Source organism: Otolemur garnettii, unplaced genomic scaffold (assembly GCF_000181295.1).
Source record: "Otolemur garnettii isolate 467f Iridium unplaced genomic scaffold, OtoGar3 scaffold00122, whole genome shotgun sequence".
Classification (NCBI taxonomy): domain Eukaryota; kingdom Metazoa; phylum Chordata; class Mammalia; order Primates; family Galagidae; genus Otolemur; species Otolemur garnettii.
The window spans coordinates 4,574,296-4,581,151 of NW_003852517.1; positions in this window are offsets into that span (position 1 = coordinate 4,574,296).

Here is a 6,856-nt window from a genome sequence, read left to right on the forward strand (position 1 = left end):
TTTAAGATGAGGTCTTGTTCTGGCACAGGCTGATCTTGAACCTCTGAGTTCAGGCAATCTACCCACTTTGGCCTCCCAGAGTGCTGGAATTACAGATGTAGGCCACCATGCCCAGCCTTAACTGAAGGATTTCTGGACTGTTTCTTCAGCATAGACCTTTGAGGGTTGGGGTCAGTGGGGTTGTGATGGCAAACTCTTTTTGTACACTGCTATATGTCTTTAGGAAAATAAACAACAATGTTTCAAAGTCATGACATGCAACAAGTTTCAGTGTGGAAATAACTCTTTTTATCAAAGATTAATTACATATCTTTTGCACAAGAATGGTAAATGGAATGGTGTTCGATCAGAAATTAAGGTTGTAGGAAGGCAATGAGCTCCACCAAGATCCCTCATTGTTTCCTTGTTTAAATCCAGTAAGCTCCTTCTCCAATAGAAAGTGATTTTATTTTTTGTCTATTTGTAATTGGCAGAAAGGAGTGAAAGGGCCTTCGGTGACTTGCTTCTCTTGAAAGATATGACAGAGGCCACTAACTTTGTGAACCACATCAAAAGTGGATCATAAATCTAGGTAAGAAAATACTAAAAATCATCACATGATATGAAACAGCATAAAGGAGATTAATTTCCTTTTTCAAATTGTGCACCAATTTATGCAGAAAATTAATTTGCTCTATACTAAATCTCCAGAAAAGATTTCTTTAAGACATCTTTTAGTAACTCTGGTGTTTCTTCAACATCTTAAAATTTCAGTGTTTCCAGACTTATGAAATCTACCTAAATGAACAACATTCTAGATATCAAGGATACTTAAAGTTTTAAAACAGGATGCCTTCCTGAGATTCAAATTTAAATAGCTATCCTCATAAAAATCTTTGGAAAATATAAAATCCATGAGGGAAATTGACAATAAACTTTTAAGTTCAGGGGTAGGACATTTCAAAAATATATAGTATACCTATTTCAACCCCTTTAATAGTAATGTACTAAATTTGTTTAAGAATATGCATGTATATTATGTTTAACTTGGTTTTCCTGGCTTATTTACATACCACAAATCCTCCAAAATTGAAAAAGAATTTTTTTCCAGTTTTTAAACAAGTCACCATGAAAAATATTTTCCTTGCCTTCTAATTTTATTATTTCCTTCAACTCTTCATAGCTTATACACTTTTCAAATAATATTCAAAATTGTGAAACTATAGTACTTTCATTTTGAATGAAAAATATTCGTTCGGGTGGCGCCTGTGGCTCAGTGGGTCGGGCGCCGGCCCCATATACCAAGGGTGGCAGGTTCAAACCCAGCCCTGGCCAAACTGAAACAAAAACATAACCAGTCATTGTGGTGCATGCCTGTAGTCCCAGCTACTCTGAAGGCTGAGACAAGAGAATCGCCTAAGCCCAGGAGTTGGAGGTTGCTGTGAGCTGTGTGATGCAACGGCACTCTACTAAGGGCAATAAAGTGAACCTCTGTCTCTAAAAAAAAAAAAATATTCATTGAATCCATATGCATTTGTTATTATGGCCAGGGCTGATAAGTACTAATAGTGGGGCTGGTTTTGGAGTCCAGAGCTTTAAAAATGTCCAAGGGTTTTATTGAAAGACTAATATTGTTGGAAGCATATAAAAACTAAGCACATAAAATCTGTGGTTGTGTTCTCAAGAAACTAGGAAGATTTAGATTTGGAGGACAGGCAAAGGAGTGCTTCCTTGCAAGTAAACCAGTCCAGGAGTGAGTTCACAGCCCTTGCTACCTCTTCTGTTTCTTTTTAATTCTCAGACATTTCAGTGCTCTTCATCTCAGGTATGTACATGATCTAGAACATATGCTTGAAGTAAGTTTGAGTTCCTCCATAGAGAAATAAAAGTCCCAGGAAAAGGTAAAGAAAAGACACTAGAACTGTTTTATGATTCTCATTATAAACACCCCCATCTACTTTAATTTGTATACAGTGGATGGGTGCTTGCTTTCTCTATTGTTTGTACTACTCACCCTTCAAGTTCAAAAGTAATAGAAAATTCTGATTTGGTGGAATCAAAGCACATATCTTGAAAATTATCACTTTATTCCATTGCTATTTGCATTTACATATGATGGTTTGAATATGATTTGTACATAGTTGAGATACTTAAAAGAAAACTCTTTTTTAACCGTAACAATTGTGGCATGCTTTTCTGACTCCCCTAATAGAAAGTTCTATCTTTTGGTCAGAAGCTAAGAGTCACAGTGGCAGAGATGGAGAGGTGCATGGAATAGGGGGAAATAAGAATAACCTTTAAAAAGAAAGAGCAAAAGCTTTTCTAACAATAATCGATGCATGGAATAAGAGAAAAGTTTCCAGTAGGATCCTCCCACAAAGAAACTATCCAAAGAAAAAGAGGTTTCTAAAAATAATATTATAAAGAAAAAGAAAATGAAGCTACAAGTATAAGCTACATCTTATACTGTATTGAATGGTTTAGCCATTAGCATGATCCACATAATCTTTATGTTGGTGATGGTGAAGAAAGGATGCCTGGCGTCTCCATTGGAGCATGGACTATAGTACAAGTAGTAGCTACAGAGAATGGGCATTAACCAGGTATTAAGAGAGTAACAGAATTTATGTAAGCCATTTTTAAACTTTTCTGTGTTTTTTACTCATTACAATCCTCAAAAGTTGTAAAATGATGATTTGATCTGAAAAATAAATTCTTTTTTCTCTGACCAGCAGTTATACAACTAGTATAGTCAATTTGGTTCTGAAAGTCCAATGATGTTTATTTAATGTCTTTTTTTTTTTCAAATCTAGTTCTCATGATTGTCCTTTCAATGAAAGAATAATTATCTCAGAGCTACTAAAAATCCTCCAAACTAGAAACACAACCGAATTAGTTAAGACTCCACATTTGCAAGTAGAAGAAACCCAACTCGGGTTAATTTAAATAAGAAAGGATACTGCATTAATTTACAATGAAGAAGGAACCTCAGATGATGTCACCAGCAATCAGTCTGTTCTGCTTTCTTTCCTGGTGCTGCTTTTCTCCACTTCCACTTTATTCTCAGGTGGGCTCTCTCCATGTAACGGCAAAGATGTTAATGAAAACTTCAGGCACACATTACATGATCTTCAGCTGAAACTCATTTAAATAATAGATGCATTGGCTCACATAACAGATAAAAGTCCAGATGTAGTGAAGGTTTGGATGACTTTTCCATTGGGATAATTTCATACACTGACTCTAGTCTCAAGCTTATCTAGGCCCAGTTGAATTGTGGGGTGAGTAGGTCTTCCTAGGCAGAGAAGAGTTTTGGGAGCAGACCAGACAATATCTGTGTAGTATAAAAAGCCTTTAAACCACATCTCCAATTGCCCTATTTTGTATCTTTGATGAAACTTAGTTTTATCTATTGCCATGGACACACAGACTAGAAAAATTACATTTTAGAATTCTTGAACAGTAATAGCTGAATTTTTATTTAGAGTATGAAAAGGTTATATAATATTTCCCAATAGGAGAGAAAATTTGAAATTTATAAAAATAGTATGCCTTATACAGAAAGAAACAATATCTGCTTTTCTGGAAATGAAAGAGGTAAGAGAATAAATCATGTTTTGGGAGACATTGATAGAAAAAGATAGTTTCTCTCAGTCCTTTCAGAAAATGTAAGTTTTAAGTTTTTGCACTGGTGGCTGGCGTATGGACTTAAAGCTAATGAGAAAGGACACACAAGATGGTCTCTAGGATTGGGAAGAATACTTATGCAAATTTTTTAATTAGGAAAAAATAGCAATTAATTTGATCCTGAATACATTTTTTAATGTATTATTGCCTTTCTTGTATCTTTTTTGAGTATTTTTAATGTTAAAGTTGAAGCATTAAAATTTTGTTAAAGTTTCAGTTCAAGTATAGACTTCCAGAGAAGGATCAAAGTTATGAGATGTAATTTAAGAATATTGCTAAATAAAATACTTCCAAGGTAACCTGCCTTTGATTTATCTTTTCTATTAAAGATTAATAGTTTGAAATGTCAAAATAACACAGACTTGAGAAAAACTTAAGCCTGGTAGAGTTACTCTATATACTTACATATAATGAGCCTCTAGTGTGCTGTCAGAGCACTGCATAGAGTTGAAGGCTGAGAGATTATTCCCTGCCTCCCCCGCTTCATTTCCACAAAGTGAGTGAGCCTAGTGGAGAGGAGATCGTGCAGCTGACAATACCCTTACCCACTATTTTCTGGCTCGCCCTTATTTCTCACTGTGCTACTCTGTATTTCTTTTCTTCTTTTTACTTTCAGGTGTGATTTTTATTTGTGCAGAGAACTGAGGGATGAAAAGTTTTGCCAGCAGAGGTTTGGTACTATGAAAACAGAGTAGTGGTTCAAGCAAATTATTGCCTGATTTTCTCTCTTTAGTGGAGGTAAATGAAATGCAGAAGAAAATAATAGATTAGATAAACCGTTCCGTTCTTTCTCCTGTCTGGGAAGTCATTTTGTAGGATACCCCACATCTGAATGAAAGAAGTCAGCTGTCATTTTTGAAAATAGCATATAGAAAAAAACCTTTTGATAGAATTTTAAAATTGATTTTAGAAGAAATACTGGGACTTGTGTCAGTGCAACTTATATAATAACATAATAGTTATTCCTGAGGACCGCAATATGTTGGCAGTCTGTATTAGCTGCCCTCAGAAGACACATAACACCTCTTCCCTTAAAGAGCTAATGTCTTAATACCCAGGAAGATAAGCATGCAGCATGAAACAAAAGACACACAAGAACATGTGATAAGTGGCCGTTTTACTTAATTATTTTCATTTCCAGTCATATGGATTTTCATTAGAATTAACATAATGATGAGAGATGGCATCTCACAGAGCTCCAGGATAAAGATCTATGCCACGGCATCATAGGGAGATAAGGGCAGAAGCTGGTCTAAGATTCAAGGCAGGTGGAAGGACTCCTGCACCACTGTACTTACCATTAATGAGGTATGGCTGCTGTCCGGGCCTTTTTTTTTTTTTTTTCCTGTTGTTTTCTATGCCTTCCTCTCTTTGAAAGTTCAAGTTTGAATATCCAGGAGTGAATGTGTTTGACTTAGCTAATTATTCAAATCTCATTTAGTCTGAGTTTTCTCAGCTAGCCTTTAGCCAAGAGTTGGCTTAGCTCACCTTGGGTAAGATGACCATTTCTGACTTACTCATCTGTGAGCAGAGGTGCTTGTTAGAATTGTAGGTGACGAGTGGGATACATGATGAAGGACACATCTCCTTCCACAGCTATGTTAGTGTTAGGCAGGGGCACTGTAACCAACAGGAAAATAGCAGCAGGCATATAGCTAGCAAATCCTCTGCAAGATGGAAGAAGCAAGAACTTAATGTGGAATTGATAGCTTAGGGAGGCTTCATATGAAGGAGGGATTTGAACTGTGTCCTGAATGAGCAGTCATAATCTAATTTGAGAAAGTAGGGAGGAGAGATTCTAATATAAAAATGTTGCCTTGAATAATAACTACAAAATACAGCCTTTGTCTTTACTCATTTTTAAAAATATAACTTTAAAAAAATTGACTGTGAGCCCGACAACTCTTGTAGCATTTAATTAGTCTAATTAAGGACTAATTTTCTAGTTGTGGAGGTAAAGCCAGGAGCAATTTTTTTTCCCCACCACTCAGTGGGCCTTTGTGTAAAGACATGCTCTCAGAGTAGAGATAAGCATAAGCTGACTACATTACTACTTCTCATCCTCATGTGAACTAGAGAAGAAGGGGACAATTGCTAACTAAGAGAAAGAGTTAGGGAACGAATGGGGTTTCGGTCCAAGAAAGGTACAGATCAATTACAGATCCTTTGCTTCTCCATCCACTGATAGGAACCACCTTTACCAACAGCCTTGAACTTGTCTTCCTGTTATGGTTAGTCAAAGCACTAGACGGAAATTGAATTCTCTTGTTGGACACAACTCTGGTGTTGGACTTTCTCCTGAGTTGACAGCCACAGTAGTTGGTTGCTCTTAGGTCAGATGCTGAGTGCTGACCTGGTCAGTGATGTGAAGGCAGTGTGATCCTGTGTCACAGCAAGGTGATTTATGGGTAAGGTGCCACTGAGATTTAGAGGTTGTCACATAGTAAGAGTTAACTGACATAGGCAGATTTCTTCCAAATGAGACTGTAGATGTGTTAGCTTTTACCAGCATGGGACTGTGGGCCTGACAGGCACTCAAAGTGCCACAGACTTAATTCCAGCAAAGTGAAGTGTTCCCTTAAAGCACATGACAGATTGTAAATACCCAAAAAAGACTCATCAAACTAAAAACTGTTGAGGTAGAAGGCATCTCCTTGTGTAAGTACACATAATCCTTAACACTCTAGGCTCTCAGCATGGCTGCTAAATCCAATGTAGTGGTTAGAAAGCTAAGTTATTAAACCCACAAAGAAAGGAGTCCCAGGCATCTATTAGGAGAAAACTATATTGGTAGTGGAAACTTTCTAATATGTAGTACATTCCCATAATGTCAAGCAACACTCATGGAGAGCTGTGGAAAATGCCAGTCAGCATAGATATTTGACAGGATCAGGAAAGGCATACAGAGTATAAGGTGTGACCTGGGTCAAAACTCATGATCCAAGATCATGACTCCCTCTGTGGAAGGATCTTGGCCTTATAAAGCTGGCCAGAAATGTCAGTGTAGCCATTACGGTATCCTGCAGAAGGTTTGGACTACACAGACACATTTTATATCTACCACTTCTCATGACACAGAAGAAGAGTGGTCACCATTAATATGTCGAGGGCATTGTAAGCTTGACAGCCACTGCTATGATTTGCCTGTCACAAGATTTTAATAATTTTGGCTTTATTTTATTTAAACAAC